The sequence below is a fragment of the Coffea arabica genome, chromosome 11c (assembly GCF_036785885.1).
Source record: "Coffea arabica cultivar ET-39 chromosome 11c, Coffea Arabica ET-39 HiFi, whole genome shotgun sequence".
Classification (NCBI taxonomy): Eukaryota; Viridiplantae; Streptophyta; class Magnoliopsida; order Gentianales; family Rubiaceae; genus Coffea; species Coffea arabica.
In genome coordinates this window covers 7,625,681-7,648,401 of record NC_092330.1, presented here as the reverse complement: position 1 = coordinate 7,648,401, position 22,721 = coordinate 7,625,681, and the positions used below count along the sequence as shown (strand labels likewise).

At 36.1% G+C, this 22,721-nt stretch overlaps 1 pseudogene; it reads left to right on the top strand.

The window, feature by feature from the left end:
* Nucleotides 1–2,691: 2,691 nt before the first annotated feature.
* LOC113719429 (probable pectinesterase 15) lies at nt 2,692–15,736 on the top strand (annotated as a pseudogene).
* The last annotated feature ends 6,985 nt before the right edge of the window (nt 15,737–22,721 follow it).

The window sequence follows — 22,721 nt, the reverse complement described above, 5'->3', positions numbered from 1 at the left end:
TACTGACAACCATACTGATAAGGACCTTCTGGTTTTGTAATATGTACTTTTGACCTAGATCAATTGTGAACTGGATTGAGTGGTCTTTATAAAAGTTTTAGCCCTTTGTCTTATCTTTTAAACGGTATAAAATTCACACCAATCTGATAAATATAACTCTAATTGTGACCAAAATGTTATAAGATGTCGAATCTGCCATTTAGCCTTTTGCCTTCAAAACTTGATTTCCGATCGGATTATTATACTTGTGTTGTACTTGGATGGTTTTGAGCCATTGAACGGCTATTGTGATGAGATTGACATTTGCTATTTGAAGTGTTATTACTCACTTTCATGAACTTGTTATGCTTGCTATTTTGCTACGTGATATTTATACTTTTAAATAATGGTCAACTTGCTATTTGAAACCTCACTGGCCTTTTAGCCATTCCACGCCATTTGTTTTTCTTACAGGGGGTACGAGTGAGGCGTAAGATTTGTACAGACTAGCGTAGTCTAGTTTTTGGATTTTGCAATTATACTCGCGCTAACACCCGACTAGAATTGATTTTACTTGGGTTGTAAATACTTTAAACTGAAGTGTCAAATGGTCAAGCTGAAGTGTCAAATAGGGAGATCAAGTTAATCTTGGAGAAAATGGTGCGTCCTGATAGAAAGAATTGGTGCTTGAAATTGGAAGATGCCCTATGGGCTTACAGCATCGCGTATAAGATGCAGATTGGGATGTCCCCGTATAGACTAGTTTTCGGTAAGGCTTGCCATCTTCTAGTGGAGTTCGAGCATAGGGCATTATGGGCAGTGAAACAATGCAATATGAATCTTAAGGAAGTGGGGGTCCATAAAAAATTGTAGCTACAGGAGCTGGAAGAGATTAGGAATGAGGCATACAAGAATGCAATGATTTACATGGAGAAGAACAAAATTTTTAATGATCAACAAGTCTCAAGAAAATCATTTGTAGTGGGACAAAAAGTCCTATAGTATCACTCGAGACTTAAACTTTTCCCGGTAAGTTGCGTTCTCGTTGGATTAGTCTATTTATCATTTCTAATGTTTTTCATTATGGTGTAGTGGAGATTCAAAGTTTGAAGATGGAGAAGAAGTTCGTGGTGAATGGTTATCATCTCAAACCTTACTATGAAGGGTTCCCCATTGAGGAAGTCAAATTCATACAACTAGAGGATCCAATTTATCCCGCTTGAGAGTTTCGACCAAGTCTAGCCAAGTACGTTAAACAAAGGTGCTGCTTGGGAGGCAATCCAAGGCTATTTGTTATAGTTTTTTTATGTTTCTCGAATTTTTGTTAATTGTTAGTTGCATTTAGTGAGTTTTTGTTTTTGTGGTAGGAAGTTGGCAGTTAGATGTGCCCACGCTAAGTGGTCATGCCTAAGAAAGTTTTAATTAAGCAGACAGAAGACTACCTAATAGTTAGACATGCCCACGCTAAGTGGTCATGCTTAAGGAAGGCAATTCACGTCTGCGAGCAGAAAACTCTCCATGAGTTAAGCGTGCCCACGCCAGGTTGTCACACTTAAGAAACTCAATTTCTGAAGATTAGTCAGAAAACTCTCTAGTAGTTAAGCGTGACCACCTGGTGATTGGTCAGAAGACTCGTAGGCAGTTAGGCGTGCCCAGCCTAACACAAGGGTTCTTTTAAAAAAAAAGGGTGAAAAGATGGAATTGCCCTCACTTATGTTCCAAAAAAAAAAGAAAAAAAAAAGAGAAGAAAACCCGTTGCCCTTCTTTCTTCTTTCTTCTCTTTCTTTTTTCTTTCTTCTTTCTTTTCCTTCTTCTTTTTCTTTATTTTTCTTCCTTTTCTTCTTCTTCCCCTCTCCCCGCCGTCGCACGTCCGCCTCGCCTTCCTCCAGCGCGCGTCCAGCTCCAACCAGCGGCGGCAACCGCGATCGCGACCAACCCTCTTGTCCGCCAGCGCGCGCCGCACGTGCCTCTTCTCTGCCATCGCACATAGACAATGCGCAGTTAGGCGCTCCAGCGCATGCCCAAGCGCAATCAGCGCGCTCCAACGCATCCAGGCTTGCCAACACCAACCACGCACGCTGCCCAGCGAGCCTCAGCGCACCTGGTCGCGCGCCTGCCCGCTGTCAAAGCGCGTGTCTCCCACGCGTGGCACCGTCTCCACCTCCATTGCCATCGCCGCTGCTTCACCGTCTTCTCCACTGCCTGGTCTTACCTCAAGCCCCTTCTTTCTCTAATTTTCTGTTACTTTTAGCTGAGAATAGATTTTTAATTTTTAGATGATGATAGTTAATTTGTGCTTATTTGGGGTGCTGTGATTTTGTCTTTGACCACGTCTGACTATTTGTTTAATCTTGCATTAAAATCGTTGTTTTTGGGGAGTTTTGTTGTGTTTTTTTTCTGTTTAATTAGTCTTTGTATGTTTCCTGTGTGTGGGGGTAGTATCGTTAAATGTTGTGTTTTCTGGTTTGTCTATTTCTTTAGTTGTCGGTATTTGGAGCTGTGATTGGGGACCCTTTGTTTAATTGGCGGCCAGTTGACTTATTTTTAGTGTTTGTACGTAGCTCTGGTCCTGTTTACTGGTGTCAAATGGTTAAAACAAAAGATAAAAGTAGGAATAGACCATCTACCTCCACCCCCAACCCACTGTCCCTTTGAGTTGACCTTCCCAAAGCGACTGTTTCAGAAGGCCTTTGGACCCGCCTTGGGAGGAATATGGAGGTTCACCTCTCCTCTCTGGTCCACTTCGGTGGACATTTGTCCTTCACCGGGGCTGCTGATAAGGAACAGTATGCCACTGCTTGTATAAGAAAAATTATTCTTTGTAAATTCATCTACGGCCCCACACTCGATCTTTTAAACATTAGGGATGAAGTCACTAGGAAGTTAACCGCCATAGGTTGGACAAATTATGCTTCTATTGTTTTACCTGCTTTCATTGAGTTAATTTGGGAATTCTATGCCACTTTCTAGTTCAATGTTCCTGATGAATTCTCTGTTACGATTTCTGAGGTGGTTCGGTTTAGATTGATGGGTAGGGAGTTCAAACAGTCCATCACTAAATTTAATTTGGCTCTTGGTTTTATTGACATTCCTTATTCCCAAACTGATGAATATATGGCAAGTGCCTGCGAATACACTGAGCTCTTTTTCTCCCATAACACTGGCTATTGGAAAGACTTGTCCGTTGACACTCAATCTTATGATCCTAGCCAGCCTAAAGTCTCTTTTCTTAGGAACCCCATTTTTCGCTATTTACACCATTTTATGGCTTATAGCTTCTCAAGTAGGAAAGATAGTTCGGGTACTTTGACCAAACCCGAGTTTTTTTTATTTGGTGTACAGTTGCTGAGATTAAGGTCAATTTGGGTTGTTGGTTTGCTTCTCACCTCCGAACTGTCTTAAGCAAGAAAAATAAGTCGTTAATTCTAGGTTCTTTTATCACTCAATTGGCTATAAATCTTGAGGTTTTGGATTTGACTAATCATAATCTGCATTTGGCTTGTACTATGGAATCTCTTGATTTAGTTTGTTTGGAAAAGATGGGTCTAGTGCAACAGGTCAATGGTGTCTTCCAGTTCATTCCCCCGGGGCCGATCCAGATTTCCTCCTAGGCGCAAAGCTTCCAAATCTGCCATTTCTGAGACTGGCGGTCCTTCCACTGACACCCATGGGCCTTCCTCTTCTGTACCTCAGCCGTCTTCTTCTGCTGACTGACAGTCTTCTGACCTCTGCTTCCAGCTGCATCACATGGATTCTAGATTGGAGCGGATCGAGCGCCAGGTGTCTGGAATGGCGCAGAACTTGGCTTAGTACTTCACCCACGTGGGTTTCCGCCCACCCTTTCCTCCCGAATCTTAGTCCTTTTCTACCCTCGTCTGTGTATAGGGAAGTGTTGTTGCCCCATTACCTCTATTTTTTATCTTTATTTGCTTACATTGAGGGCAATGTAACGTTTAGGTGTAGGGAAGGATTAGTTATGCTTTTAGTTGTTTGATTTGCATTTTCTTTTCCTTAGTAGTTCTTTGATTTAAACACTGATGAATGTAATTGAGATACGAGTATGAGTAGTAAGTTTATGCCATGGGGTCTTTTACTTTTCTCGATGATGAGTTAATTGATGAATATGTTGAACTTGACATAATTTTGACCACTTGTGAGATTTTTGGGCTTATTTTTTTCGTTTGTTGAGTGGTTATTGCACATGGTTTGTCATTCTAGAACTTGCTCGGTTATGCATGTTATGACCATATTTAATTGAATTTGATGCATTAAAATGATGAGGGCACCTAGGATTGAACCATTTTTTACTTGCTCACAAACCTACTTTTATCTTATCTACCTTTAGTAAGCCAAGTTGAGCCTTTAACCCCTTTTCTTCGTTTGATACCTTAATTGTTAGCTGAAAAACCTTCTTTTTAGGCTTTCTCTTTATACCTTGAGTTGAAAAAATGCTTTGATTCCATTGCATGGGAGTTGGATATTATTTGAAAGGCAGTGAATCAGAAATGCAAGTATGACAAGTGAAGTTGATTTCTATGGTGTTGGTATTCAAAGAAAAAAAAGAGAAAAAAAGCAAAAAGCAACAAAAGAAAAAAAAAGAAAGAAAATAAATATATAAAAAAAAAAGAAGTTGAAATCAAAATATTTGTGACAAGTGCCGACTATTACTTCATTTGTTGGGTTGTTGAGATGCCTTGGAGGTACAAATTCGCAAGAACCTGTGCAATGAATTTTCGGGCATTTTTTTGACATTTTTATACCCTTAAAATCCTTTTTATCCTACCCCTTCACCCGAGCCTCACTACAACCTTGTGAACTCCCTTTGATTTGTGCATTTAATTCATAGTTAAGTGGTGGAGATGTGATATATGAGCAAACTTATGGAAATGTCATTCTGTTGTGTTGATTTGACAGCCATCCTATTATATACTTTGGAGTGAATGAGTGCATATTAAATGTGAGAATTGTCAGTTTGGTATATTCTGATTTTGATGAAGTTATTGGGGAATTTTGAATACCGTTATTGGTATGAACTACTGTGAATTGTCTGGTATCTTAATTGCACTTTGAAGTTAATTATGCTTGAAGACAAGCATAGTTTAGGTATGGAGGAGATTGATAGGGTGTATTTTAGTGGGTTATTTCACTAATATTAATAGTTGTTTGGACTAAATGTCGCTCTATTTGGTGGATTCTACTCAGATTTTGTGTTTGGTGTTAATTGCAGGAAGTGGTGAAAAAAAGGTGCTGAAAATCAACATTTCAGAAGACTTCCGGACAGTTAGGCGTGCCCACGCCTAACTCCAACCTTCAAGGCTGGATTCTCGGGATTATTCGCACGTGAGAAGCTTCAAAAAAATGAGTTAAGTAGCTGGCTACAAATTGGGAAATCAGTGGGGTCACTCCAAAAGAAAGCAAACGCTGAAGAAGCTAAATTGTAAAAGGATTGTTGTTTAGGAAGTAATTGGTATTTGGATACCAATTAATTAGGAGAAAAAGTAGGAAAGGTGAGAGATTTTAGGCACCGTTTCTTTTGGAGGCTAAAAAAGCAGAGAAGTATTTTGTACATTATTCTTGTCTTTGATTTTTGAGGCTTCTTGGCAAAACTTGGAGAAAAACAAATGAAAAAGCCACAATTGTTGACTTGTTCTATTTCTTCTTTTTGACTGAATTGGAGAGACATCAGACTCTCTTTATGCTTTTGCTAGAGACAAAAGAAGGCAACGATATTTCTTGTTCTTTCTTGCTGTATTGACCGATTTCGAGAGACAAGAATTGACGGCGTTTCTCAATTGTTTTGTGTGGCTTGTTCTCCATTAATGGAGAACTAACTTCCTATTTCTAGTCAAGGGGATAACTAAAGATTTGGTTCAATAATAACTGTGAGATCTAAATTATTTTAACTATTTCCTTCATTTATTGGTATTTGTATGTTTTCTGCTTTTAATTGTTATAACTATTGTGTATGATTGAATAGTTGTGCAGTATTTAATTATTCACGTAGTCTATTTGCAATTGGGGGTAGTTGAATCCGTAATTATTCGATTACTTTCGTCCCGGTAGCAACTGACATAATTGAATTTATGTCAGGAAAACATACGATCTAACTTAAACAAACCCTCGTAGCATGTTTGTTAGTTAGCGTTGGGCTTTTCTAATTCGTAATGCAATCTAAAAAATAAATTCTATGGTCGTACCTAGGGTTATTTCTTGGTTAGAGAAATAGTTAACGGTCGTACCTTGACTATCGAAAAAATAAGGAAAATCTGGTTGTTTATCGCGTGTATGATAGCTATAACCAACATATTAATAAATATTGGAATTATATGTGAATCGATGATCAGTTGCCTGAACCATTTCTAAAGTGTACCCTTGGCTAGAGTTTTTCCAATTATTTTTCTCAATTAATTAATTTTCACAGTTAATTTATTTAGTTAGCAATTCATTAGCATTTAATTCTCAAAACCCCCGTTTGTCTTAGTTTAAGAAGAAACGAATTTTTCCCTAGTCCCTAAGGAAACGACCCTGCTTGCTACTGTCTACTAGTTAGTAAAGTTTGTCACTTAATTAATTCAGATATATCAGATTAAGCAAACTCTTCGGAACCAGGGTGAATCAAGTAACCCATTGTACATCTAGAGTCCCTACTCTAGTACCTGAATTGATTATTGACTGCTTTTAGAGGTAGTTAGGTTTTTATTATTATTGCACAGACTCGACATTTGTCAGGTATTAGGCATCGATTCCACAAGGAAGATTGCAACAACCGGTGGTTTTCGAACTCCTTTATTATCTAAACTACCATAAACATAAAATTAATGAAAATAACACTAGAAAACTCCTAAAGATATGGAATTCCTTACTACAGGTTAAGTGATCTTGACTAGTTATGACGTAATTTTCTAATATATGTGAAACCTTCTCTCGTAGTGAATCAACTATACTTGTCGATAAACCATACTTATTCTCATGGTTATGAATTAACTACAAAGTCATTTCTTCTATGAAATTACATGAAGCAAGCCACTAAAGCCATATAGGTGCACCTCTACTCTCGTGAGTGTACTTCCTATGTTTATCATTTTCTTGAACTAGTGTTAAATTTCAATTTTCATTGCAAACTTAACACCTTTAAATTATCACAATTAATGCCCGATTAACCATGATTAGAAAAACAAAAGTGATAAATAACTTGCTCAACATAATATCATCAAATAACCAAGTAAACATCATAAACTAGATATAGTAAGTTCAACCATAATTCTAGGCATAAACTTTAACTAAACATGAAGAAAATGAATGAAAGATCCATATTTGTATTATAACTAAACATAAGATACAATACAAGAAATAAAGTGATAAGAGAAATATCACCCATGTCACTTGAACTCCATGCTCTCCATCTTCATCCTCAACTTCATCTAAGTTTAGCTACAAATACAAGAAGGAAACACTACACTACCTACACTATACTACTCTAACTAATGAACTAAGAGAACTCTAGTGAAGGTCTAAATTTTGGTGAAGTTTCTCTAGCCTTCCAAAGTTTTTGAAATGTTCTCCAAAGGCCTCTATTTATAGAGGAATTCAAGAGTCAAATGAGTTGTTAAAGTTGTCATTTTTTACTCTTGAATCTTCCATGAGTTGTCTTTCCAACTTTCCAACCTTTTCTTGATCAGATACAGCTGAGATTGAGTTGGAAAAGTTGTATGAAAGTAGAGCAAGTTGATGAGCAAGTTGCAACAATCAGGTGAGAATACACGAATTGAGAATACGCGACTACAAGCCATGTATTCATGAAGTCGTGTTTTCAGTTTTGTATATTTGGCATCGATTCAACTGCTTTTTTCTTGATGATGAAAGCTGAACTATCTCTTGTGCAAACTATAAAAGTTGTAGTCCTTTCCATGCCTCAAGAATCATCCCATTTGGAGCTCTTTGGACTGAGATATGATCAAAATACCATCAACTGATCAGAGATCTGTTTCATCTTGTGACAACAGAGTTGCACTTCTGTATTTTGACATTTTGACAAGGAAAACGACTGAACTAGACTTCAATGTCTTCATACCAAATGTATATCTATCTCTTAGCTTCAAAATAGTTCAAGAATCATTTCAATCCAATACTTGTAACTCAAGATATAGCTGGAATACCATAATGTGTCGAAGCTGTGAAACTTGCTTCCTTCGTTCTAGATTGCATTTCCTCTTTTGCACTTCATATCTTCTTTTTATCACTTTAAACCATCATCGATCATCCAATTATCTTGTCAAATCATGCCATTTGATGATTGAATTCTTAAACCTACAAAAACATGAAGTTTTTACCATTAAAATCCATAAAAATGCAATTTTTACACTCCAAACTATAAAATGCATATTTTCACTATAAACCTAGTTCATTAGCTATAAAACTAAATAAAACACACCAAAAACTAATTAATAAACCACATTAAAAACACATAAAATAGACACTTATCAAATACCCCACACTTGAACCATTGCTTGTCCTCAAGCAATAAGAAATACAAACTAACAATGATTCAAAATTTTGAAAATAAACATATGTGCACCATTCAATTTCATTTCCTCAAAAACAAGGTAAATAACAATTATGCAATCACTCAATTAAGTTCAAGTACTCATAATATCAAGTAAAGGAGAGCCAATTATACCACATTATAACAAGTTCAAGTCAATTTCTCATCCTTACAGAATTTCACAAACAAGTAACTCATATGGTCAATAAAATGCTATATAATCCGATGATCATCTTCTTATTCAACTTAGAGAGGAATTTATTCATATAATATAGTCAACTTAGATCAATATTTTTAGATAAAGATCGCCGGTTACTCAACACTTCATATCCTCAAGTTTCCTTGCCTACTCTTAATTCAAGTATCGTTTTACACGAAAGTCGACATTTTTAGATGAAGACTCCCGGTTACTAAACACAAGAAACATTGGAGTAGAACAAATTTTGTTCTTTTTTTTTTCAAAGCAAAGATAATAACATTCCCACAAAAGAATAATCATGAGAAGGGTATTGTACTTATTGACCATATTAATCACTTAACTTATAAAATCAAGTAAAGAGAAGAAATTTTATCAAACATGCAAAATGTAGGCATAATTTTCTCTACTTTACAAAATAAAATTTCCTATAAATATATAAATTATAATCACATAATAGACATTCCTAAGTTAAATAAGAAAAGAAGTTTCCAAACCACATATATTTATCTCAAAACCAGAAGGAATTTGAATTACTAAAGGTATGGAACTTGTTGCACCTTCAATCATAGCCATTCATTGTATTGGGTTGAGTAAATCTCAACCGTCCAATCATTGGACAAAAGTGAAAAAATTTGAAACTTTTTGGGGCATTTTGCAATTTTGGACAAGATTTTGAAAAAATTTTGGCAGAGTTTTTCCTTATAAATGGACTAAATTCCCTGCCAACAACCTCAAGATTGAACAAATTGAAGCACAAGAAATATTCCTAATATCAAGTCCAAATCATTTCAAACACAAGTCAATCACAACCGATGCATATCATCTCAATTCTCCCCCCCCCCCCACACTTAACATGCACATTGTGCTCAATGTGTAAAAAGGGAAACCAAGATAAAGAAAGTAATACTTCCCTATTGTTGCAATTGAAGTGTCAAAGCATGAAGTGCATGAGCCATTGTCCACTTCTCTCCACAACTTCATGAGTTCCATTTGTATCCATTAGTAATAGAAACCTAAACTACAAAATGGCAAATAAACTAAGTAAGGTCAAGAATGCAAAAAACGACAAAGGTATGAAGAATATTTTGCAGATAACTCTGTGCCAAAGTCTCTCACATTAGCACACCACATTTTCCAAACACCTTAAGCATTTAGCACTATCATCACATTTATTACCTAGAATATGAAGTATAAGCATGTTTCCTTCTCTAGGTAATTATAACATCACCATATAATAACAAGATTAGGAGTAAAATACAATCTAAGAACATACATTATGCACATGTTCAATTTTACCCCTAAAATGTCACCAAAATTGCTACATTCTTCACATATTCAAAATTTATCATCCAATCATGCCCTATATGAAGAATAAGCAATCAAATTGGCTAAAATGTCACCATATAATGAATGTGTACATGTAAGCACCATAAACAAGTCATATTTGAGCAATTGAAAACGTCCAATTATGCTTAACAACATTCCAAGAGCAAATACTATATTGATCATAAAGTAAGAATGTGCATTAAGTGAAATATTGCATAGATCATCACATTCCCGCATTTGATCATCTAAACATGCTAAGAGATGTTAAATAAGCATAATGAAACTTATATACATCAACCAATAACATCACCTATTCACCATCCAAAGTGTATCAATATACTCATAAGATATGCAAATGGTGAATTTGAAGTACCAAATTAAGTTGAAGAAAGTTACCGCAAATTGGTAGAGTGATGTTTGGTGATGCAAATGGTGCAAAAACCCTATGAAAGTCACCCCAATTGACCTCCAATAGATTTGGATAGAAACTATTAGCCCTAGCCTTAATCCAATTTTTGAGATGTTTTATGCGAATTCTAATCGGTTATAAAAACTCTATGAAGGTCAAATGATGTTTATTAGATGATTTCTTGCAAGAAAATGGTGTATAAGAGGAGATTGATGAAATGTCTATGAGTGTATGTGAGGTGAAAAGGAAGAAGAAAAAGGAGATGAACCTGCGTTTTCATTTTAAAAGAGAAATCCTAAAAACGCGACTTCAAAACGCGAGCTAAAAGTCGCGTTTTGGAACTTCGCGTTTTCAATTGAAAAAACTCAAGATCGAATACGCGGCTTATGAAAACACGACTTGGAGTCTCATTTTGGTAGCCGCGTTTTCTTCTTTGTTTTCACAGAATTGAATATGCGACTTCAAGTCACATATTGCTGAGCTCTCGTTTTCTTCATGCTGCAATTTTTCTGCAGAAATTTATTAACTTTTCAAAAATTGTGCTTTTACTCTAATTACTTAAAATGAATTTTAGATCATTCATTTGCCAAAATATTCAATACACGCACATGTAAAACAATCAAAACATGCATTTTACCCCCTTCTAATGAATCAAAAACAACATTTACTCAAATTGAGAGGTTGAGTTCCTTGATCGAATTTCGCCTTTTCCACCTCATTTGATCACTTTTGCCTCTATTTCCAATACCTACAAAAGAAAAACAACAAAATAACTCAAACTCATAATTTAAACATAAAATCACACCAAAATAACATAAATTTAAACAAACTTTGGGTTGCCTCTCAACAAGCGCTTTTGTTTATAGTCGTTGGCTCGACTATTTTGCCTCATTTTTCAAGGAGGCTTTGTTAATGAATAATCCACCATTTTAGGTTATGGTGGATCATTAAAAGGTGGCTTTATAGCAAAAGCCACATGTTCTGAAGATATGAGAGGTGGAAGAAGCTTACCTATATCAAGTGATTCATAGACATTACCTTGAATGTGTATCACTTGAGAACTCACCAAAGGAACGTCCGCTTGGCTTTCTTGGAGAATAATACCTTTAAAACCTGTACTCTCAATACATTCCTCAAGAGGGGTGAAAAATGAGTCTTTAATACTCATCTCTTGAGGTTCAAAGGTAGTTTCAAAGATATTATCTTGTAAAATGGACATGTCATCATTGAAACTCAAATTGGATTCATCGTTTTGATCAAAATATAATCCATTTTCACATACAACATTCCCATCATTCATGTTAGAGTCATTTTGCATATCATTAGAAGAAATAACTTCACACAAAACATATAATTGGTCTTGTATTCTACCAAAGTGAGAAATTAATTCATCTAATCTTTCCTCAACCCTATCAAAACGGTCAGAGGTTACATTTGCTAGCATTTCTATAACTAATTCCGAAGATGGCTTAGAATGGTTAGCTAATGGTCCACTTTCTAATTCCAAAGGTGAATGTGGATTAACTAACCTTTCTATTGCCAATTCTCAAGATGGTTTAGGTTCATATTGGACACATTCCGGTGGATAATCATAAAAACATGGAGAATCACTATAAATACATTGATTATCCAAACCATAAGCATACAAATTGCCCCGATTAGGACCATATTGATCAAAACAAGAATTGTAATGCCCAAATTCACCATAATAATCCACATTTTGTGTTTGTCTACATGTATGAATAGTATGATAACCTCCACACAAGTCACAAATCAAATAATAAGAATTAAAAGCATTAATATTCCTCTTTTGCTCAAGCATATTCATAATGGTGTCCATTTGAATTTTAACATTATAACATCAAATTTAAACTTTAAACACCTTAAACCATCTTCAAAAGACATACTATTAGTAATTTCTTGATTATCTCTATTCAAGGAGTTTTGCACGTGATAACCATCCATTATCGATCTTCCATCTCTCATGCATTGTCTCCTCAAGTTTTCTACTCTCCTTGAATCTCTAAACATGTCTTTAAAGTAACTTAAAAACAAGTTTAGTCAAAGAGAATAGTTGACTCGACACATATAAAAAACATACAAATAAAGACTCAACAACACACAAAATACAACTAAGAAGATACTAGACACAACAAAAACAAGAAAAATAAATAAAAATGTCTAAATTAATAAAGTTGCTCTTAGCACCGATATTGACAAATCTTCCCCCGCAACGGCGCCAAAAACTTGACGTGCGCGGGGTATACATATACAATTTGTTCATTCACAATCAAATTTTATATTTATAAATCCTAAATACCCCACACACGATTTTTTCGTAAGTATACGAATCGTTTATTGAGCACAAGGGTATTAGGTATCGATCCTACAGGGAAGATTGCAACTACCGGTGGTTTTCGAACTCCTTTATTATCTAGACAACCATAACTATAAAATTAATGAAGATAACACTAGAAAACTCTTAGAGATATGAAATTCCTTACTACTTTTGCAAGTGGCATTACCGGTTAAGTGAATGCTATTATCTTGGCTAGTTATGGCATAATTTCCTGATATATGTGAAACCTACTCTCGTAGTGAATCAACTATACTTGTAGATAAATTATACCTACTCTCGTGGTTATGAATTAACTACAAAGTCATTTCTTCTATGAAATTACATGAAACAAGTCATTAAACCATATAGGTGTACCTCTACTTTTGTGAATGTACTCCCTAGGTTTATCACTTCCTTGAACTTGTGTTTAATTTCAATTTTTATTGCAAACTTAACACCTTTAGATTATCACAATTAATGGCCGGTTAATCATGATTAGAAAAGCAAAAGTGATAAATAACTTGTTCAATATAATATCATCAAATAACCAAGTCAACATCATAAATTAGATATAGTAAGTTCAACCATAACTATAGGCATAAACTTTAACTAAACATGAAGAAAATGAAAGAAAGATCCATATTTGTATTATAACTAAACATAAGATGCAATACAAGAAATAAAGTGATAGGAGAAATGTCACTCATGTCACTTGAACTCCATGCTCTCCATCTTCATCCTCAACTTCATCTAAGTTTAGCTACAAATACAAGAAGGAAACACTACACTACCTACACTATACTACTCTAACTAATGAACTAAGGAAACTCTAGTGAAAGTCTATATTTTGTTGGAGTTTCTCTAGCCTTCTAAAGTTTTTAAAATGTTTCCAAAGGCCTCTATTTATAGAGGAATTCAAGAATCAAATGAGTTGTTAAAGTTGTCATTTTTTACTCTTGAATCTTTCCATGAGTTGTCTCACAAACTTTCCAACCTTTTCTTGATCAGATACACCCGAGATTGATAGATGGAATTGAGGTAGAAAATTTGTATGAAAACAGAGCAAGTTGATGAGCAAGTTGCAACAATCAGGTGAGAATACGCGACTACAAGCCACGTATTCATGAAGTCGTGTTTTCACTTCTGTATATTTGGCATCGATTCAACTGTTTTTTCTTGATGATGAAGGCTGAACTAGCTCTTGTGCAAAACATAAAAGTTGAGCCCTTTGAGTTAGCTTTCCAATGCCTCAAGAATCATCAATTTGGAGCTCTTTGGACCGAGATATGATCAAAATACCATCAACTGATCAGATCTCTATTTTAGCTTGTGATAATAGAGTTGTACTTCTGTATTTTGACATTTTGACAAGGAAAACGACTGAACTGGATTTCGATGTCTTCATACCAAATGTATATCTATCTCTTAGCTTCAAAATGGTTCAAGAATCACCTCAATCCAATTCTTGTATTTCGAGATATAGCCAGAACACCATAATGTGTCAAAGCTGTGAAACTTGCTTCCTTCATTCTTGATTGCATTTCCTCTTTTGCACTTCATAACTTCTTTTTATCTCTTTAAACCATCATCAATCATCGAATTATCTTGTCAAATCATGTCATTTGATGATTGAATTCTTAAACCTACAAAAACATGAAATTTTCACCATTAAAATCCATAGATATGCAAATTTTACACTCCAAACCATAAAATGCATATTTTCACTATAAAGCTAGTGCATTAGCTATAAAATTAGATAAAACACACCAAAACTAATTAATAAAACACAGTAAAAACACGTAAAATATATACTTATCAATCTCATCGCGCAATTTATTTTCCACTTGTGAAATAATCCATGCTTCTGGATAGGATGTTTTCGTCGCCTAATTTGATATCAACTTATTGACAATTCACTTTATGATTTTCATAACCGCAATTCAACTGATAGAATTTTTCTTGAATCCTTATCTTCACAGCCACAATCAATTTGACAAATCTTGCAGACAAATCTTATGATCCAATCCTCACAAGCTAGACATTTCATGACCATCCTTCTTGTCTAACTTGATCAACAAATTTCTTCGCTACAATTTTTATGCTCTAACTCTGACAACGAAAAACAACTATAATTTTTATACTAACTCTGACAGTGAAAAATATCCACTATAAATCTTGTAATCGGGACAAATGTTAAATGTTCAAAGGCACCCTAAGTTCAATTTCTTGAATCTAGAACTCTGATACCAGAAGTAGAACTCAAAAAATTTCATTCAAAAATTTCAGCAATGTACAGAAGGCAGTGGATGTTGTTCCTGATTTAAACCCAACTTGGACACTTATCATAATTGATTCAGGCACGTACAGGGAGAAAGTGACGGTTAGTGTAAATAAGAAAAACTTATTAATACAAGGTCAGGGCTATTTATAGACAATGATTGCTTAGAATGACACTGCTAATTCGACTGGAGGAACTCCATTCAGCTATACAACTGCCATTTTATCTACCAATTTAGTAACTTATAATATTAGCTTTCAGAACACAGCTCCTCCTCCATCCCCTGGTGCAGTCGGAGCACAGACTGTGGCACTGAGAATTTTCGGTGACAAAGCTGCATTTTATGAGTGTGGATTTTATGGGGCAAAAGATATCCTTTATGACGATAGTGGAAGGCACTATTTCGAAATTTGTTCGTCTAAGGATCCATCGATTTCATAATTGGAAATGGAATATCATTTTACAAGAATTACGTGATAAATTTAGTAGCAAAAGAAGTTTCAAGTGGTATTAGTGGAGCCATCACAATGTAGGCGCGGAATTCAATAAGCGAGAATTCAGGCTTCTCTTTCATGAATTGCAGCGTTAAAGGCGGTAGTAAAATATGGCAGGGATGAGTTTCAAGGTCTCATGCTACAGTGATTTTCTCAATGTCATCTTTTTGATGTACAACCCAAAAAATTTACCAAAAAACATATAACAGATATATTTCATAAAATCAATATATATGGGAAGGCAATTTACATACATACAAGTATGTGTAGGGGGAGATATGTATCACAAAATCAATATATATGAAGAGACAATTTACAAACACGCAAGTATGTGTGGGAGATGAGGAATAATTGTTAACAATCTATTATTAATCACACATAACGACAAAACTCTTAAAGTTTAGTCTTCTCAACTAAATACAATAATATGATACCCTATTTATATACTAGATGGTTTGATAAACAAGTTTTACACCCATAAGAAATTTCTTAATAAAATACTAATTTCTAAACAATAAAACTACCATAATTTAATTCCAATACAATTATTAAAACACTAACTTGACTAAAACACTACTAAATAATAATATGAAAATTTCTAAAACACTACTAACATAATATTGGTTCAAGAATTGTATTGTTGAGATATTAAGAGAAAAGTAGGTCGGTTGCTTCTGTAAGGATCGAAGACAACCTAAGAGGGGGTGAATTAGGTTTTCAAAAAATCAGCTGAAATATAGGTCACTCTTTTTTCAAGCCTACCCTGCTTTTCTCAAAGACCACTCAATGGATCAGATTATAAGAAAATACAGATGTTCGTGAGATGAGAATGTGAGCAGATTATATAGTAAAGCTGTAAATGAAAGTAGAAAAACAAACCAGACTTCAAACTCCACTTGAGTTTGAACAAAACTTTATATAATCAGCTACTTCAAGTTGAACAGTCTTGCAACCAATTTCTTGTGTACAAAGGAAGGATCACTTCCTTCTTGCCCCAAACCACACTTGGTCAAGCAAGGAAGTTTTACACACTCTGAAAACCCTCACAATGCTACACTATTGAAGAAGCTGAGTCACACTTGAAAAGCTACAAGAAAATTGCACAAGCAAAGAGTACAAATGTTCCTTTGGAGTATTCTAACACTTGAATCACTCACTATCTGATGTAGACTTGATGTGCAAAGTTATTCTGAGGTGGTTGACTTTGTTCTTTCTATAGGAGACCAGAAAATTCTTCAATTAATGCTGTCAACGGGTAGAAGGCGACTGAAGAGTCAACTAGCCGTTGGTGCTGTCGGACGTCCGATAGTCAGTTTTTATGCGTCCGAATGAGATCAATGAGTTCTGGAAGTTTTCTTGAATCTCTTAGGACGTCCGATCCCCTATCACCATGCGTCCGAGAGTAAGATGCACACTTGGAATTTCCTCTTCAATTCCTTCGGACGGCCGATGGGTTCAATGTGTTGCGTCCGAAGTGCAGCAACGCTTGTCGGACGTCCGATACTCAGGTGTTGAGCGTCCGATCGTGATCAGTGGTTGTAGAAGCCTCAGCTTGTCTTCTTCGGACGTCCGAGTCTGAGCTCTTCACACGTCCGAAGATACTCAACGGATGTCGGACGTCCGATACTCTCCTTTTGTGCGTCCGGCAACTTACTCAGCACTTTTCATCCTTTTTTATCTTCCTTTTTGCTTTAAGTCCACAGACCTGTTTAGTGTCATTTCTGAAAAGGGTTTCTTCAAAAAGTATTAGTAATATCCATTTGTTTTGTAATCATCAAAATATTGAGATAAACAATCTCCCCGTTTTTGATGATGACAAAACACTTGGATAGAGCAAAAAATAACAATAATAGCTCCCCCTAACGAAGTACATGAGTATACAGAAAAAAACGCAATCTACACCATCAGTACCATTAGTAACTCCCCCTGAAACTGACTCCCCCTAACTAGTTGCTTTATGCCATCAGTGCTAAACCAATTCTCCCCCTTTTTGTCATCACAAAAGTGAGTGGCAGTTTTGATACCAACAGTTTTGAGTATCAGATAACATCAGTATGATCCAACAGAAACATTAACAATAGCACGCATTTGGATAACACAGATAATCAGATAATATCAGCAAAATCCATTCATGTTCAGCACAATCTGAAATCATTCATAACAAACACATTCATTCAGTAAATTCCAAAACAAACAACTATCCATAACAGACATTCATAACAGTAGATAATATCCAGTTGTACAAACCGGTGTACAACACTTAGTACATAACGTACGGAAAGTTTTGCAGTGCAAAAGATGAACTATAGTCCTAGATTATGGTGCAGTGACCTAGTAGTGCCTAGATGGTGATTTTAGATGATCCAGGCCTCCTCCTGGTCAGACGAAACTGTTCAGGGTCCTCTTCTTCCTCAGTTTCTTCATCATCATCTTCATATGCTTCCTCAGTTACTGGAGCCTTGCCTTTATCCTTGGGCTGAGAGCTGGAAGCTGGTGTGGTCTCAGTACCAGTAGTTGGCCTTGTAGGCTCAGGTCTTGGTTCTTTCTGATGAGCAGTCTCATTGGTCTCAGGTATAGGGGGCACAAGAAGGTTCCTTTTTTCAAGGAAAGAGGATTGTTGGTCAGAGGTCATGGTCATCATGAGACCATCTTCAAGAAGCATAACATGCTGTTTGAGGTCTTCAAGCAAGGAGATGACCTCAGAGTTGGAAGAGAAGGACTTACTGGCAGACTTCCTAGGATGAATGGTGAAAGGAGAAACATAGCCTGACTGATCACGGGGAGTTCTAGGAGTGACAGGGGTTTCATGCAAGTTTTTTCTTCTAGACTCGGCCACAGTTTCCTTATAGCACCAATGACCATCAAAAAATTTTAGGTTCTTTCTTTCAAAATAAGCTATTGAAAAAACTGATGAAGCTCTGTCTTTGGGAGATTTGCCAGAAAAAGGTATTTCAAAATGGGCAAAAATAGGGGTCAGAAATCTGCCATAGGAAAGCTTCCTACGACTGTCAGTGCTAATTTTGAGCATAAACTTGCACATTATAAATCCAAAGTCAATGCGGATTTTTTCAACAAAGCAGTAGAAAAGATAGAGTTCCATTTTGTTTGCATCTGTTCTGTGGCCATCAGTTGGCACCAACAGATTCGAAATGATGGTAAAGATGATCAGATTCTGAGGACTGAGATCATCCAATCTTGCCTCAGTAGGAGTGTTGAATTTGGTTTGAAAGTAAGTCATGAGTTTAGCATTGTAAAAATGATGATATGCAGAAGGAAATTCCTCATACGAAAGGAAATTTGCAATTTTTCCATTGAAGCCAAGTTCAATACTAGTTTTCAGAATGGAATTCACTATGTCAAGAGTTAACATGATGTCTACAGAGTTGACCATAGAGATGAGTTCAGTGTGTGATTTACCCTTTCTAAGATTAGCAAAAAATTGATAAAGCATGTCAGGGTAAAAGACATTAGGAATGGTCAGAAGATGAGTCCATTTCTGGAATTCAAACAGTTTAATGACAGGTTCAAGATCAAGCTTACGAAATTCAAAGGGAATGATGAGCCTTTGGGTGATGAACCCTTTTTGAGAGACTAACTCAAATCTGTCTCTGGCCTCATCATCAATGAACTTTGGTAGAGGAATGGGTTCAGGAACGGGCTGAGGTACTGGATCCTTCCCAGAACGTGTCCCTTTTGAGGTTTGTGTGGCAGATGCCCCAACATTTTGAGTCTCAGTCCTTGTCCTTGGAGACTTCTTGATGGAGGGTTCAGGTGTTGGCTGACTTTCAGTAATGTTTCCTTCATTCTGCTGATCAACAGAGGGATCAGCAGATTATTTTTTCTTGGATTGGGGAGTTCTCTTCTTCTTTGCAGTCCTTTTTCTTTTACTAGAAGACCTTGTGACAGTTTCATCACCCTGGGTAGCCTGCTCTGGTTCCTCATTTCCACCAGCAATGTTCCCTTCAGAGATCTGCCCTTCCATTTGCTCATCAGATGATTCAGCAGTTGGAGTAGCCAATTTTCTTTGGGCAGTTTGCTTCACTTTGCCACCACGGGTCACAATCTTCTTTTTAGGTGCCACAGGAGGTGGATCAACAATTTCAATGTCTTCATCCCTAAGCCTAAAGGACCGTCCGACACTAGTAGATCCTCCCCTAATTCTAACCATGATGCAATGTGGATATGATTTTTTTATGCAGAATGTTGTGTATAGAAGAAAAAACAGTAAGAGCCAACAAGAGTGCACTAAAATGCCGCAAGAAGAGGGTTATGTGGAGTTAGGGTTTCGTATGTAAATTGGGAATTTTGGGGTAGTTGGGGGTTAGGAGTGATTTTTATGAGTGGTTAATGAGCAACAGAGGAGTAATAGAGTTGGTTGAGTCAATTTCTTGGAACTTGGTTTAAGGAGAGAAAAATTTGAATTTCAAATATGAGAGGAAACTGAAAGGTTGCGTCCGAGACTTATGGAAGAAAATGAACTGAGACAGATGGGTAACTGCCTTATAGAGCTCAATTTTAGAGTGTCGGATGTCCGAACGAAGTGAAGCGTCCGACACAACCGTTCGAACCAGGGTTTTTCTGAAACTGGACGAAGAACACTGTCGGACGTCCGTTCCAATTCATTGGACGTCCGATAAAGATTGACTAGAAACAGAACTTAGAGTATTTTTTCTGAAATGCCCAATTTTGTTCTCAAGAATACAAATTGATCCAGTGGAAGAGCTTTTGTGAGGATATCAGCGATCTGCTCTTTAGAACACACAAACTCAACACGGATTATCCCCTTTGAGACAAGATCGCGAATGAAATGATACTTTATATCAATGTGCTTAGTCCTAGAGTGTTGAATGGGATTTTTTGTTAGATTGATTGCACTAGTGTTGTCACAGTACATGGGTATACATTCGTATACTAAACCAAAATCATTCAATGTGTTTTTCATCCATAACAATTGAGCACAGCAAGCACCAGCAGCAACATATTCAGCTTCAGTAGTAGACAGTGAGATGGCATTTTTTTTTTTACTAAACCAAGATACCAAGCAGTTTCCAAGAAAGTTGCATATACCAGTAGTACTTTTTCTATCTATCTTACAACCTCCAAAGTCAGCATCAGAAAATCCACATAAAGGAAGTTCATGACATTTTGGATACCACAGGCCAAAATTTAAGGTTCCTTTAAGATATCTCAAAATTTTTTTTACCGCATTCAAGTGTGATTCCTTTGGACAGGATTGAAATCGAGCACATAAGCATACAGCAAACATGATGTCAGGCCTACTAGCAGTTAAATAAAGTAAACTTCCAATCATACCTCTATACTTCTTTTCCTCAACTTTTGTACCTTCTTCATCTTTGTCAAGTTTGGTAGATGTGCACATAGGTGTTCCAACAGGCTTTGAGTCCTCCATTCCAAATCTTTTCAGCAATTCCTTGGTGTATTTTGTTTGATTTATAAAAGTTCCATCTTGGGTTTGAATCACTTGGAGTCCAAGGAAGAAGTTCAGTTCTCCCATCATGCTCATTTCAAATTCTTTTTGCATGATAATGGAAAAATCCTTGCACAAGCTCTCATTAGTAGCACCAAATATGATATCATCCACATATATTTGCACAATTAAGAGATCTTGTGAGCTTTGTTTTGTGAAAAGTGTAGTGTCTACAATCCCCTTTTTAAAACCATTTTCAATCAGAAATCCACTCAAACGTTCATACCATGCTCTAGGAGCTTGCTTTAATCCGTATAAAGCTTTTGAGAGTTTAAAAACATGATCTGGATAAGATTCATTTTCACAACCAGGAGGTTGGTCAACATAGACTTCTTGATCTATAAAGCCATTTAAGAAGGCACTTTTGACATCCATTTGAAACAGTTTAAAATTCTTGAAACATGCAAATGCTAGAAACATTCTAATGGACTCCAGCCTAGCTACAGGTGCAAAGGACTCATCAAAGTCTATTCCTTCTTCCTGAGTGTATCCCTTAGCCACCAGTCTGGCCTTATTTCTAACAACCTCCCCTTTATCATTCATTTTGTTTCTAAACACCCACTTTGTACCAATGATAGGATGGTCTTTTGGTCTAGCAACCAGGGTCCAAACCTTGTTTCTTTCAAATTGGATTAACTCTTCTTCCATGGATAAAAACCAGTGCTCATCACTCAATGCATCAACAACATTTTTAGGCTCAAAATGTGATACCAAAGCAAGATTATCTACTAGGTGTCTAGAGGAGCGAGTTCTGACCTTTTCAGATGGATCACCAATTATAAGCTCCCTGGGATGGTTATGAACAAATTTCCAGGTTCTTGGAAGATCATTAGGAGTAGTAGTATCTCTGTCATTCACTTCTTCAGCTGGACTGACCTGAGTATCAGCATCCTTTAAATCAGTTTCTGGTGAAGCAGAGTCATGATCATTGATTGCTAACTTCTTTAGTTCTTCTTGAACATTTGTATCATCATCTTCACCACCACTCATAGAAATGTCACCATTAGATTCATCAAAAGTAATATGTATCGCCTCTTCTATAATCAATGTTCTACGATTATAAACTCTGAAGCCTCTTTTGTTTTCACAATATCTCAAGAAAATTTCCTCATCAGATTTCTTATCAAATTTTGCAAGATGTTCCTTAATATTCAAAATGAAACATTTACAACCAAATACTTTGAAGTAACCAACAACAGGCTTTTTGTCAAACATGAGCTCGTATGAAGTTTTGTTCAACATTGGTCTTAGGAGAACTCTGTTCATGGTATAACATGCTGTGTTTATGGTTTCAGCCCAAAAATATTTTGGTAAATTGCATTCACTAAGCATGGTTCGAGCAGCCTCTTGGAGAGTTCTATTTTTTCTTTCTACAATAGAAAATTCATGAGTAATGCCATTATGATCACAAAATTCTGGAAAGCCACAGAACTTGAATTCTTTCCCATTATCGCTTCTAATCCTGACAATTTTCAATCCAAGCAGATTTTGTACTTTAGCAAATAATGAAGTAAAATTCTTAAAGGCATCATCTTTATGAGCAAGGAATATCACCCAAGTATATCTAGAATAATCATCAACAATCACAAAACAATATCTCTTACCACCAAGGCTTGTAGTTTGTGTAGGACCAAACAGGCCAAGATGTAAAAGTTCAAGAGGTTTTGA